This window comes from Lissotriton vulgaris, chromosome 2_1 (genome assembly GCF_964263255.1).
Source record: "Lissotriton vulgaris chromosome 2_1, aLisVul1.2, whole genome shotgun sequence".
NCBI lineage: Eukaryota > Metazoa > Chordata > Amphibia > Caudata > Salamandridae > Lissotriton > Lissotriton vulgaris.
The window spans coordinates 614,105,872-614,120,608 of record NC_141687.1 but is presented as its reverse complement, the minus strand read 5'-3'; the positions used below and the strand labels follow the sequence as shown (position 1 = coordinate 614,120,608).

The 14,737-nt window shown below is 48.3% G+C and overlaps 1 protein-coding gene across 1 annotated transcript in view; it reads right to left on the bottom strand.

The window, feature by feature from the left end:
* KPNA6 (karyopherin subunit alpha 6) overlaps window positions 1–14,737 on the bottom strand; it is a 495,337-nt gene that overhangs the window by 220,992 nt on the left and 259,608 nt on the right. The gene's annotated exons all lie outside the window — the stretch shown is intronic.

The window sequence follows — 14,737 nt, the reverse complement described above, 5'->3', positions numbered from 1 at the left end:
TGAGCCCCAACAAGGCCAGTTGGCCTAGGGACTGCCACAGGTAGTGGCTTATGTGAGTAAGTGCGCAATTGTATGGTTATTGCACCTCTGAATGTGTTTGCTTGCATCATGTGTTATTCCTGCACCTCTGAATGTTTTTAGACCTCATGTGATTTTTGCGCTATTGTATTGCTCTGGCACCTCTGAATGTTTTTATGCATTATGTGTCTTCCTTTTCCCTGCGCTGCACCTCTGAATGTTTTAGGCATCATGTGTCTTCTTGCGCTGCACCTCTGAATGTATTTTATTGCGTCATGTGCCTTATTCTTAACACCGCTGAATGTGTAGGTTTATGCACCATGTGTTTCCCTTTACTACTCCTCTGAATGTATATTTATGCATCATGGGTAATGTGTTCTTTCCTAGACCCCTAAAGGCTGTGTGATACTTAGGTGGTTGTTCTTTTTAGTACAGGTGGTCCTAGTAAGGTCCTGGTTCCCTGCGTGACATGCTCCTAAGGTGTTTAGGGTTGCGTAGTGTGTACTTACCTGTTCCCAGTAGATACTGGTTGGGATTTCTAACTGTTACTTTGTGCTGCAGTAATTTTATATACTTATTCTAATTTCTAAAAGTGCTATTTCTAAAAGTGCTGATTATGACAGTGGCCTATGTGGCCCTGTCTTGTAAGTAATCCCTTGTAAATATTGCCCGTGCCAGTTGGCACAATGTACATGTGTGATTCTATCTATGTTTTGACAATACAAAAGTTATTTTATAATAACCTTGTGTGGAGTTTCCTTTGTGGTGTGCCTAGTATGTTGTTGCTGTTGTTTACACATGGCCCCCGAGTTTAGCCTTACTGCTTGAGCCAAGCTACCAAGGGGGTGAGCAGGGGTTATCTTGGCGTGTGACTTCCTTGCCCTGACTAGAATGGTGGTTTCTGCCTGGCTTTGGCGTCAGCCTTAGCCTACCAGAAATAGCCAGTTCTAACAATAACTATTCTTAGAGAACAGAAGTTCTATTTTTAGAGACTCTAGAGACAACATTTTGAATCAGCCTCTAGCATATGTACAAACCTGTATAATTTTGTGATGAAATGGTCTCGACCTTTTTTTTTTCTGTATCCAGAGCCATTTCATAAATGTAATTTTCGCAATTCATTCCGCCAATATTCATATTTACGTTATGAATGATAACTTTTGCTTGAAAACGTACAGTATAATACTCATTTCGTGTATCTATACCATTTCAAATGCATTTCATTGTATTTTGGGGTGGGTTGGAAAACACATGCATACTTATATGTTTATATATTGCTTAGTATTTAGTAATGATGGCCATTATACATGGAGTGGGTGTTGTGAATGTATCTAGGACCCTAATTAATTATCCCGGATTCATGTCCTTATGCGGTTATGATAAATCATGTCCTAATGAAGACATACGAATCTTACCCATATTCAGCAATAGCCCACGCAGCCCAAATACGGCACGGCTACCTCCTTAGATTCCTAGAGAGCACAAAGAGTTCTTTCGACACACCAAACCTTCAGTAACCGGGGGATTACCCATGACTTTGTTTTGATTTGTCATTGCGAGCACTAAAGGAACAGTCAGTGCTTAGTGACATCTTTATTGACGTCTTATGTCCAACCTTACGTCAAACACGGCACCTTCCAGGTATAAATATACCAACACTTGCTTTAAGCAGACACACGGTGGTGTGGAGCAGAGCGGCTATCTACTTATCCGAAGCCCAGCTGATGCGAGAGCCAAAGGAAGCCGCCCCTCCCCTTTGACACGCTAGAGAAGCTGCCTTTTCTCACGCCGAGAAATCCAGCTCCGGTGTTTCTAGTTACCCTTGCTGGGTGCTGGAAGATTGAGTCCTGAGAAACGAGATACAAGACCTCCTTCATTCTATAACCAAGGTACAGAGCTGACTCAAACCTTTGAGAGAATTCTTGATTCGTGGCAACAAAAAAAACAACAACTTAAAACTGCAACTTACTTACTCCTTCCCACGAATTAGGCTTAGGTCAGGTACACCGGGGTAGGCGTATCTTAGAAGCACCAGTTGAGTTCATTTAGTCAATGTTTTTATGTATGTAAATATTTTATACATTTTAAAGTGACATATGGCTAAGAAACCATATCAATGTTTTTACAGTATTATTTTATAATACTCCTTTTACTGTACGCACTTTACTTCATGAGAAGTATTGCAATCATAGCAATTCACTTCTCTTGCACGAGAAAGAAGACTGCTCAATAAAAGAACACCTTTTTATTGAAAACGCCCGTCTCTCTATTTCTCTGCACTCTGGTGGAACTAAGCATGCACGATTGACTGAGTGAAATAGCGGTCTATTGTTTTCACACGACTCTGGAGATACACTCATTCTGGGGGAGCAAAGTTGTCATGTTATATGGTTGTCAGAAGCTAATCCCTTCTTGTCTAAATCGGGGAAGCTAACCCCTCCCTGTTCATTAGAGAAAGTTTCTAGTGACCTCTGAGCTAGCTGGCAAAACTAATTAAGTCTAACATAGTCAGTAGAGACCTAGAGACCTCAGTCCTACGTCTACACTGCTGTTTATGTTATTCCAATGCGCAGAGCCTATTGGGAATATAGGAACTACACTACAATACTCTTTTCGGTAGAGACTAACTTCGGATTCATCACATTTTGAATGTTCCCCAGGCATCAGACTGGATCCAGAATCTTTTGAGCAGTACCACTGCATGCTGGTAGGAGGCGCAATGCGGCTCGGCATGGACACTGCTCCACTCAGCAAATTATGTGGGGGTCCTATATAGGCGCAACTTCTCCATGCTGTCAGTTTCTTTCAAAGCTGTCCACCCTCCCTAGATGCGCTAACATTCACATTGGCTTCGACTAGTGTGCAGATTCCCAGACTTGGGATCTGATTAAAGAGTTAACCTACCTGCCTCCTCGCATGAATCAGCACTCTTTGGATCACAGCAAAGGAAGGAAACGTGTAACCTTTCTTTTATTTCCAGTTCTGATTGAATGCGTCCACTGTCACTACCCCTGAGTCTGGCCTCCCAGCTGGTGAAATGTTGTAACTGATGAGCCAACCTTCGAAGCAAACAGATCTACCACGAAAGGGCACAGACACACCTGTATTTCCTGAAAAAAATAGTCCTGTCTAACTTAATTGATGCAATCCAGAATATTTCTTGAATTCCAATCCGCTACAGAATTTTGTATCCCTGGTATGTATTGAGCCTGCAGACTAATTATGTGTTCTAAACAAAATTTCTAATCTCTTTTGTAATTTGTCAATTTTTTTGATCGCATGCCTCCCAATCTGTTTATATACTTAAATGCTGTAATATTAGCCGAGAAAGTCGAGCAGCAACTGTTGAGGCGGCGTTGCAGAGCTTTGGCTGAGCTTCGGGAAGGGCAAACCGCCGAAAGGGCCCCCGCACAGAGCTATTGAGTAGCACTGGCTCCGAGTTCCGAGCCCTGCTGTCAGCCGCCCCTTGAGCCCGTGGAAGCCCTCTTAATCGTGCCTCTGTCTGCCGCCACCCGCTGCCAGCCGGCGCCAGCCATTACACACAGTGGTGCGGCCTGGTGCAAAGAGCGGCGCAAGGTTTCGAGAGCCGGGGAGCAGAGCAGTGAGTACCGGCGGAAAGAGGAGCAGGGGGCGGGGGACTCGGCGGAGGTGCGCGGGCCCCGCGGGTCGCCGCGATAGCACTGCCCCCCCCCCCCTGGTTTCCATGGCCGCGACTGTGTGAAGGAGTCGCATATTAATTTGCCAGGCTGCCAATCCGCCTTCAGAGACCCCAGAACCACAGAGTCCAGGCTTACCAGGTCTGAGAGATATGAGTGAGAGGAGCGTGGGACCAGCAACAAGGGGCTTCTTGGAAATACTCCTTTTAGCCCTGCCAGCTTCCCAATATATGAACTTTAGCCCTGCCCAACCGCAACAGCACAACAGCGGGGACCAGCAGCGGTAGGGGGGGGTTGGCAGAGAATCACCGGGACCCGTGTGGTAACCAGGCGACCAAGAGACACAGAGGGAGCGGTATCCAGGTGCTCAGGAGACACAGAGGGAGGCACAGAGGACACAGGGGGAGTGATATCCAGGTGCTAAGGAGATCTAAAAGCTTTGGGGCGCTTCAAGACCAGCAAGGCGCTTTAATAGTGGCTAAAGCGACAGTGGCTGACGCAAGTAGAAGTGCCTGGAGCCTGTGAGTAATCTGTTTCTCCCTGCATGTTATATCCCCTGGCCCCACAAACAAGGGAAGTGACAGAGCACTAAGGTCTTCTCTCCCAACTGTGCAGTGTGTCGAATCAACCTAGACTAGAAGCCCACCTCCAGGAGATTGCAGCGTTTTTTTGGTACCTTACTTTAACGCCAGATTAGAGAGTACCCTTTGTTGATCCTGTCATTTAGTGCAGAGGCTACTTCTTCCATTAAAGACGCAGTGAATAAAAAATAAAAAAATAAAAAGCGGGACCCCCAAAATTAATCGGGTATATGTACATGTGCGACTGAAACAATTAACGAAATTGGACGAAGTAAATCTGGAAATGAGATCTAGAAAAATCCGTCAATCAGTATTAAGTAAATAACAAAAACATTAAAAAAACAAAAAGTATCTGAGGAAGGCTCCCCGCAATCTCAAAGAGGGAAGCCGCCAAGCCTCAGAGAGAGGCTGATCTCAGCACCGAATCCAGAAACCACTCCGTTGAGCCCAAGAAGGAAAACCGGACTATACAAATTCTTTTCTTTAAAGGATCCAATGGCAGCAATTTATGCACCAACAATTGAGGCTAGCAAATTGCCAAGCCCCATTGTACCAGTCAATCCATTGGTTCCGGGGATTAAAGGCGAGATCAAACGCCACAACAGGGTCACACTCCCCACAGAACCAAAGGACAACTCAATGTCAGAAAAAGTCAGAAATAGTAACCGCACAAGTGCACCAAGCTAATAATAATAACAAAAACATTTATTAAGTGCCAGGTTACACAGAAAAACAGTGCGTCCCCGCGCTGAGGATGTGTTCCACCCGAACTCCTAAAAACAGGCCCAATGGATATGGGAGGGAAGGGACAATAAGATCCTTCAAAACTAATCATTGGGAAACAGGTAGGTCTTCAGTTTCAGCCTGAACAGTGATTCCAACTGTTCCATCCAGAGTTCAATGGGGAGTTTGTTTACAAACGTAGGAGAAGGAATAAAAAGTACACCAATCAGGGAAAGTACAGAGGATCCTCTGCTAAACAAATACTTAATGACAGCAAACAGGAACATAAAACCCCCAGAGAAAGCAATAGAGGATACAGTCAAAGCAAAGGACCCCACAAAGGAAGTAACGCAGGAAATCTTAAAATCAAGTCACTCTTCCACGCCGATCATACAAGAAGAGGAATTATGGCTAAATCGCTTTTTTCTATCTAACGACTCTAAATCTTTAGAAATCATCGAAAAACAAACAAGCATTGGAAATGCAATAGGGCTCGCATTTGGAAAGTTTGAGCTATTGGTCTTATAAATGATTTTATTTTATTTATGTGTTATTTTTTCAAATAGTTAAATTAATAGCTTTGTCATTTACAATGCCAATAGTTATAACTTTCGCAAATGTGACACCTATAGCATTTGTAATGCAACATGTTTTGTATTTACGTGACTTAGATGTATTGATATTACATATAACAATGCTTTTAATTTTTTTAAATAATTAATACTTAAATAATTTATTTAATTTGTAATGGCAATAGCTTAAATTTTTGTAAATAACTTTTGTGAAGATTATGTTCATTGTTTTTTATTGTGACGAAAATCCAAGAACAGAAGTGAAATATTAACATCTTTTTGTGACATTTGTAATAAAGCTTGAAACATTGAGAGGACATATTTGAACCAGTGATGCCGTGGTGGTGCTGAGTGATGCTGTGGTTGCGCTGAGAGATGCAGTGGTTGCGCTGAGAGATGCAGTGGTTGCGCTGAGAGATGCAGTGGTTGCGCTGAGAGATGCAGTGGTTGCGCTGAGAGATGCAGTGGTTGCGCTGAGAGATGCAGTGGTTGCGCTGAGAGATGCAGTGGTTGCGCTGAGAGATGCAGTGGTTGCGCTGAGAGATGCAGTGGTTGCGCTGAGAGATGCAGTGGTTGCGCTGAGAGATGCAGTGGTTGCGCTGAGAGATGCAGTGGTTGCGCTGAGAGATGCAGTGGTTGCGCTGAGAGATGCAGTGGTTGCGCTGAGAGATGCAGTGGTTGCGCTGAGAGATGCAGTGGTTGCGCTGAGAGATGCAGTGGTTGCGCTGAGAGATGCAGTGGTTGCGCTGAGAGATGCAGTGGTTGCGCTGAGAGATGCAGTGGTTGCGCTGAGAGATGCAGTGGTTGCGCTGAGAGATGCAGTGGTTGCGCTGAGAGATGCAGTGGTTGCGCTGAGAGATGCAGTGGTTGCGCTGAGAGATGCAGTGGTTGCGCTGAGAGATGCAGTGGTTGCGCTGAGAGATGCAGTGGTTGCGCTGAGAGATGCAGTGGTTGCGCTGAGAGATGCAGTGGTTGCGCTGAGAGATGCAGTGGTTGCGCTGAGAGATGCAGTGGTTGCGCTGAGAGATGCAGTGGTTGAGCTGAGAGATGCAGTGGTTGCGCTGAGAGATGCAGTGGTTGCGCTGAGAGATGCAGTGGTGGCGCTGAGTGATGCAGTGGTGGCGCTGAGTGATGCAGTGGTGGCGCTGAGAGATGCAGTGGTGGCGCTGAGAGATGCAGTGGTGGCGCTGAGAGATGCAGTGGTGGCGCTGAGAGATGCAGTGGTGGCGCTGAGTGATGCAGTGGTGGCGCTGAGAGATGCAGTGGTGGCGCTGAGTGATGCAGTGGTGGCGCTGAGTGATGCAGTGGTGGCGCTGAGTGATGCAGTGGTGGCGCTGAGTGATGCAGTGGTGGCGCTGAGTGATGCAGTGGTGGCGCTGAGTGATGCAGTGGTGGCGCTGAGTGATGCAGTGGTGGCGCTGAGTGATGCAGTGGTGGCGCTGAGTGATGCAGTGGTGGCGCTGAGTGATGCAGTGGTTGCGCTGAGTGATGCAGTGGTTGCGCTGAGTGATGCAGTGGTTGCGCTGAGTGATGCAGTGGTTGCGCTGAGTGATGCAGTGGTTGCGCTGAGTGATGCAGTGGTTGCGCTGAGTGATGCAGTGGTTGCGCTGAGTGATGCTGTGGTTGCGCTGAGTGATGCTGTGGTTGCGCTGAGTGATGCTGTGGTTGCGCTGAGTGATGCTGTGGTTGCGCTGAGTGATGCTGTGGTTGCGCTGAGTGATGCTGTGGTTACGCTGAGTGATGCTGTGGTTACGCTGAGTGATGCTGTGGTTACGCTGAGTTATGTTATGTTATGTTATGTTAATAACTTTTATTCGGCGCACAGCTGCCCCAGCGAAGGGGCGTCCTGGCGCCTGATCAAGTACCACAACACAACAAATCGATGCTGGAAAGAGAAGGGATCAGTCAGCAGAAGCGAACAGATGGGTTTTTATAGCGCGTCTGAAGAGAGTCAGGCTGTTTAGGGCACGAATATGGACAGGGAGGGAGTTCCATAATCCAGCCGCCAAAACTCGAAAGGAACGACCTCCTGTCCTACTCAGTCTGAACCTAGTCTTAATCGCCAGATGAAGAGATTCCGACCTGAGAGACCGCGTGGGGACATAGGGAGAAACAAGGCCCGCAAGGGCAGGAGGAGAGGAGAGTTTCAGGATCTTAAATGTCAGACAGAGAGCCTTGAATTTAATTCTCTGTCTGACCAGCAGCCAGTGAAGGGAGGTCAGGACTGCAGAGACAGAACAACGTCTCGGGAGGCCAACAATGGCCCGCGCAGCGGCATTCTGCACCCTTTGCAGCCTGGTAGCCTCAGCCTGATTTACTCCAAGCAGAAGTGCACTCCCGTAGTCCAGCCGAGAAAGAATGGAGGCTTGGACCACCAGTTGCCGAGTAGGGGGGTCGAAGAATTTGAGGACTGGTCTCAGTCCTCGCAGAATACCATAGCAGGTAGCTGCAATCTTCTTTGTGTGGCTGGTAAAAGAGAGGTTAGGATCCAGCCAGACCCCCAAGTTCTTAACTTCGGCCGCTGGGATGGGGGTCACCCCCAATTCAGGAGGCCACCACTGATCTCCCCAAAGTTCTGCCTGCTTCCCTAAAATCAGGACCTCGGTTTTCTTGGCATTTAACTGTAAGCAGTTAATACGCATCCAGTTCGCCACGGCTATAAGTCCTGCGCGGAATCTGGGAGCAGTCACCTCAGGGTCCCCACTGAGTGTCACCGCCAGCTGGGTGTCGTCGGCATACGATGTCATGGTTAAGCCACATTGTCTGACGACAGCAGCCAGCGGTTTCACATATAAGTTGAACAAAGTGGGGCTCAACGCAGAGCCCTGAGGGACTCCCAGTCCCAAAGGATGGAAAGAGGACTGACCAGGTGGAATGGCCACTTTAAAAAACCGGTCCGAGAGGAAAGAGCGAAACCATTGAAGAGCCTTCCCCTCAATTCCCACTTCCGGAGCAGTTTCGGTGCTGTGTTGTGCGCGAAAACCATTCTGGCTCTCGTCTAGAATATTATTACGAGAGAGGTGGGCAGACAATATGGAGTTCACGTGTGCCTCAGTGACCTTGGCGGTCCAGGGCAGGAGGGAGATGGGACGATAGTTCTCAGGTAGCAGGGGGTCAAGATTAGGCTTCTTCAAAATGGGGCTGACCACTGCTTTCTTCCAGGAGGAAGGAACCACGCCCTCAGTGAGTGAAAGATTAATCAAATCCAGTATGGGCTCACGACAGAGGGGCGGGAGAAGTGTAATAAGCTCTGGCTTCAGCGGATCTAAGGGAGAGCCAGATTTAATTTTGAGGCTCAGAGTGTCAAAAGCCTCGACAGACATAGCAGGCAGGGAGGACAGAGTTTCGTAGACCGAAGCCTTCACATCACTAGTCTCAACCCCGGGTACAGATGGCATAAATCCTCGGTAGATTGCCTGCACCTTCTCCACGAAAAAGGATGCCAAACTTTCACAGTGAGAGTCCGTGCAGATTTCTAGCGAGGTGGCCCGTTTCCCCATCAGATCTTTGAGCACCTTAAAAATTAATTTAGATGGGTTAGGGCTGTTCGAAAACTCAGAGGCATAATATGCGGCCCGGGTTTGGCAGATAGCTCTGTGGTAGGTTTTAAGCTGGGCAAAATACAGCGATTTTAACGTGGGATCAAAGGATTTCCTCCAAGCCCTCTCAGCTTGCCGGCATGTTCTCTTGAGCTCGGCAAGGGTCTCATTATACCATGGGCTGCGCGTTTTGGCGTGACATTTCGACCAGCGCATTAGTATAAGAGAATCAAGGGCAGTAAGGACCCAGTTACAAAACTGTTCTTATCCCTGTTCCACATTCGGCAGATTGCCCAGGGGCTGCGCCTCCAAGATCTTAACAAACTCCTCCAGTTTGAGCTTACGCCAGTTTCTTTTAAGGATCAGTCTATCCACAGGTTTAAATTGTGGGTCATCTAAAGGGCATGACACTTTAACCAACAGATGATCGGTCCAACCTACCACCATCGGGTCAGATGCCCTAGCCCGAACCAAGGTGGTAAAGAAGGGGTCAAGAATGTGACCTCCTATGTGGGTGGGGGAGGTAACTAGTTGGTTCAGTTGCATGGCTTCAAGGTCCGCTAACAGAGAACTGATGGGTGAAGATGACGTCTGGTCAAGATGTATATTAAGATCACCTACGATGTTAAAGTTAGCACATCTAGGAGCTAACGAGCTAACCACATCAGCAAGAGCGGCCTTGAAGACAGTGTCGTTCCCTGGTGGGCGGTAAATAAGCAAACCGCTAAGAGTGAACTGATGACTGACAGCAACCTTAAAAGAAGCGCTCTCGCACATCGGCAGATCAAGAGCTTTCCAATCAACCGGAAAGCAGGATTTTGTCGCCATGGCTATGCCACCTCCCCTAGACGTGCGGTTCAGAGTAAGCACCGTATAGGTGGAAGGAAAAGCCAGATTTATTATAGCAGTGTTGGCGTCCTGCAACCAAGTCTTGGTGAGAAAAATGAGGTCAGGAGAGTCCTTATCTACCATGTCCCGGAGGGACTGATGGTGCTTGACCAATGATCTCACATTCAGTCTCCATATGCTGAGTACTCGCTCAGTGCTGTCAATACGAGTACTTAGGGCAGTCCTTTCAATAGAGCGCACCCCAGTGGGGGAATCCAAAGTAAAACTGCCACAAACACAGTCATAAGGTCCCGAAAGTGGGACCACAGTGAGTGATGCAGTGGTTGCGCTGAGTGATGCAGTGGTTGCGCTGAGTGATGCAGTGGTTGCGCTGAGTGATGCAGTGGTTGCGCTGAGTGATGCAGTGGTTGCGCTGAGTGATGCAGTGGTTGCGCTGAGTGATGCAGTGGTTGCGTGGATGCGCTGAGTGATGCAGTGGTTGCGTGGATGCGCTGAGTGATGCAGTGGTTGCGTGGATGCGCTGAGTGATGCAGTGGTTGCGTGGATGCGCTGAGTGATGCAGTGGTTGCGCTGAGTGATGCAGTGGTTGCGCTGAGTGATGCAGTGGTTGCGCTGAGTGATGCAGTGGTTGCGCTGAGTGATGCTGTGGTTGCGCTGAGTGATGCTGTGGTTGCGCCGAGTGATGCTGTGGTTGCGCCGAGTGATGCTGTGGTTGCGCCGAGTGATGCTGTGGTTGCGCCGAGTGATGCTGTGGTTGCGCCGAGTGATGCTGTGGTTGCGCCGAGTGATGCTGTGGTTGCGCCGAGTGATGCTGTGGTTGCGCCGAGTGATGCTGTGGTTGCGCCGAGTGATGCTGTGGTTGCGCCGAGTGATGCTGTGGTTGCGCCGAGTGATGCTGTGGTTGCGCCGAGTGATGCTGTGGTTGCGCCGAGTGATGCTGTGGTTGCGCCGAGTGATGCTGTGGTTGCGCCGAGTGATGCTGTGGTTGCGCCGAGTGATGCAGGAGGGACTGATGGTGCTTGACCAATGATCTCACATTCAGTCTCCATATGCTGAGTACTCGCTCAGTGCTGTCAATACGAGTACTTAGGGCAGTCCTTTCAATAGAGCGCACCCCAGTGGGGGAATCCAAAGTAAAACTGCCACAAACACAGTCATAAGGTCCCGAAAGTGGGACCACAGTGAGTGATGCAGTGGTTGCGCTGAGTGATGCAGTGGTTGCGCCGAGTGATGCAGTGGTTGCGCCGAGTGATGCAGTGGTTGCGCCGAGTGATGCAGTGGTTGCGCCGAGTGATGCAGTGGTTGCGCCGAGTGATGCAGTGGTTGCGCCGAGTGATGCAGTGGTTGCGCCGAGTGATGCAGTGGTTGCGCCGAGTGATGCAGTGGTTGCGCCGAGTGATGCAGTGGTTGCGCCGAGTGATGCAGTGGTTGCGCCGAGTGATGCAGTGGTTGCGCCGAGTGATGCAGTGGTTGCGCCGAGTGATGCAGTGGTTGCGCCGAGTGATGCAGTGGTTGCGCCGAGTGATGCAGTGGTTGCGCCGAGTGATGCAGTGGTTGCGCCGAGTGATGCAGTGGTTGCGCCGAGTGATGCAGTGGTTGCGCCGAGTGATGCTGTGGTTGCGCCGAGTGATGCTGTGGTTGCGCCGAGTGATGCTGTGGTTGCGCCGAGTGATGCTGTGGTTGCGCCGAGTGATGCTGTGGTTGCGCCGAGTGATGCTGTGGTTGCGCCGAGTGATGCTGTGGTTGCGCCGAGTGATGCTGTGGTTGCGCCGAGTGATGCTGTGGTTGCGCCGAGTGATGCTGTGGTTGCGCCGAGTGATGCTGTGGTTGCGCCGAGTGATGCTGTGGTTGCGCCGAGTGATGCAGTGGTTGCGCCGAGTGATGCAGTGGTTGCGCCGAGTGATGCAGTGGTTGCGCCGAGTGATGCAGTGGTTGCGCCGAGTGATGCAGTGGTTGCGCCGAGTGATGCAGTGGTTGCGCCGAGTGATGCAGTGGTTGCGCCGAGTGATGCAGTGGTTGCGCCGAGTGATGCAGTGGTTGCGCCGAGTGATGCAGTGGTTGCGCCGAGTGATGCAGTGGTTGCGCCGAGTGATGCAGTGGTTGCGCCGAGTGATGCAGTGGTTGCGCCGAGTGATGCAGTGGTTGCGCCGAGTGATGCAGTGGTTGCGCTGAGTGATGCAGTGGTTGCGCTGAGTGATGCTGTGGTTGCGCTGAGTGATGCAGTGGTTGCGCTGAGTGATGCTGTGGTTGCGCTGAGTGATGCTGTGGTTGCGCTGAGTGATGCTGTGGTTGCGCTGAGTGATGTTGTGGTGGCGCTGAGTGGTGCTGTGGTGGCGCTGAGTAGTGCTGCTGAGTGGTGCTGTGGTGGTGCTGAATGATGCTGTGGCGGTTCAGAATGGTGCTGTGGTGGTGCTGGTGGTGCTGAGTGATAATGTGGTGGTGCTGAGTGATAATGTGGTGGTGCTGAGTGATAATGTGGTGGTGCTGAGTGATAATGTGGTGGTGCTGAGTGATAATGTGGTGGTGCTGAGTGATAATGTGGTGGTGCTCAGTGATAATGTGGTGGTGCTCAGTGATAATGTGGTGGTGCTGAGTGATAATGTTGTGGTGCTGAATGATGCTGCTGAGTGATGTGGTGGTGCTGGGTGGTGCTGTGGTGGTGCAAATAATCTCTGAGACACCCTCCCAGTTCTCATATGTGAGATCCTGTTTTGATCTGAAAATAAAACTTTGTTTAGGGATGGTGCATGAAATAGAATCACATTTCTCTGCAAAATGTCTATAATAGACTCTGCAACATCACCCACATTAAACAAGCGGTGCGTAGACATAATTTTGTACTTCGTTGTTGCTTACCAGAAGCGCCTCTTTTACTGACAGCTTTACTTTTTATAAGCAAGGACTACAAGTACAAAGTGCGTTTTTACACACCACTTACAGGTTTTCAAAACGTATAAATAAAAGGAATTGTCATTTATTATGCCAATAGCACCAAACTTGAAAATACGAGAACTATTGCATTGCAAATGCTTCTTTTGTGAACCATGTAACTCCAGTTGCATCAAAACATACTATTGGCTCCGAAAATCAGGGCAGAGGCAAAACCCCTCTTTAAATAATACTAATTAGCATGTGGCTGATGAAGGAACAACTTCAGGAGGCAGCTGAAAAACGTGAACTCCTGAGTGCTTACATAAAGAGTAGTTTCTTAAAAGCGAACAGTTGAAAGATACAAATCTGCCGATTAATGAAAATAATGTTAGGGAGGCTATGGTTTAGAGGGAAGGACAAACACGAGAAAGTAAAACATTATCGAAGAAGTAAACAAATTAGTGATAATCCAACCAACAGTAGGTAATGGGTAGGCTGTAAGTTCATAGGTCACTGTCAACTATACAGCTTTCACTGTCTATTAGGCACGACATAAAAATTAAAAAAAACAGTAGCATTGAAGTGATGAAAGCATCCTCTTCAATGTCTCTGATATGGGGTGAAGGACTAAAAGGAAAACCGGCGATCGGCTCAGCAATGCCTCAGAAGTCCTACAGAACAAGGGCATTGCCAAACACTTAATGCGAGCCAGGCTCACTCAACAGGAGGATGCGGTATGTGCATGCCCCAGGGCTGGTCATTCTCTGAGGCATAAGCGAAGCGAGGGACAGTGAACGAGGCTGTAGGATGTGAAACATCACTCTAGAGACCATGCCGGAGCTAGAGGGGGAAGCCAAAACTAGTAACACTAGTATTGATGCAGTGGCAGGCATAATCCAGGAAGTTGTAACAGATAAGTGTGAAGTGCTTCCTTCCTTGTGGCCATTTAACTCGTGAGACAAGCTGGTATAAGAAAGGAAACGCACAAAAACAAGCATTGGAAATGCAATAGGTCTCGCATTAGAAAAGTTGGAGCTATTGGTCTTGTAAATGACAAATATTTTATTTATGTGTTGGTTTTTAATATAGCTAAATGGATAGCTTTGTCATTTACAATGCCAATAGTTATAACTTTCGCGAATGTGACACCTATAGCATTTGGAATGCAACATGTTTTGTATTTACGTGACTTAGATGGCAGCTCTGGTCGTTAGTCCACATCTCTAGAGAGCACGAGAGTGCAGCAGGTGAGAGAAGCACAGAGAGGGAGCAGAGAGTGCAGCAAGGAAGAGAAGCACGAATAGGGAGCCCAAGAGTGAAGCAAGGGTGAGATGCACGGACAGGGAACCTAATGTTAAAGTTTGTGCCATTATTTAGAGAGAACAGATGATGCCCCCTGTGTGCGACCTTGGTCGTGCCATCAGTCACCTAGTACCCCGCCCCCAAAGTTATCCGCATTCCATCTTTTGCTGTCACACACAAGCTCTCAACTTTTCCCGCATATTTGCCTGAGTAGCTCATTCAAGCTATGTTTTTTACCTTTGCATTCTGGTACGTGTAGTCCTGGATTAATAATACGATATACTGGGCTTTTGGACGGGGTTGGAGGCGAACAGGGAGTTCTTAAATAGATTACGAGATCTGATTGTGCATTGCTTCTGGAAACACACCAGCTGGAAACAAACACATTAACATACAATCATGCTCCCTTGCTTTCTTTTCTATCAGCGTATTTGCTCTCGTGACCTACTTACTGTTGTAATCATGCTTTTCAGTGAACAACACAAAAATAGTTAACGACCCGTCCGTCACCCAACATAACTTCTGGCGTGGCATTGTATTTCCTAAGTATTGAAATGTAGCTAAGCAAACATTGGTTAAAGTGTTTGTTAGTTTGAGCTTGGCGCTTGAGTTACTTCTAAGGGGCC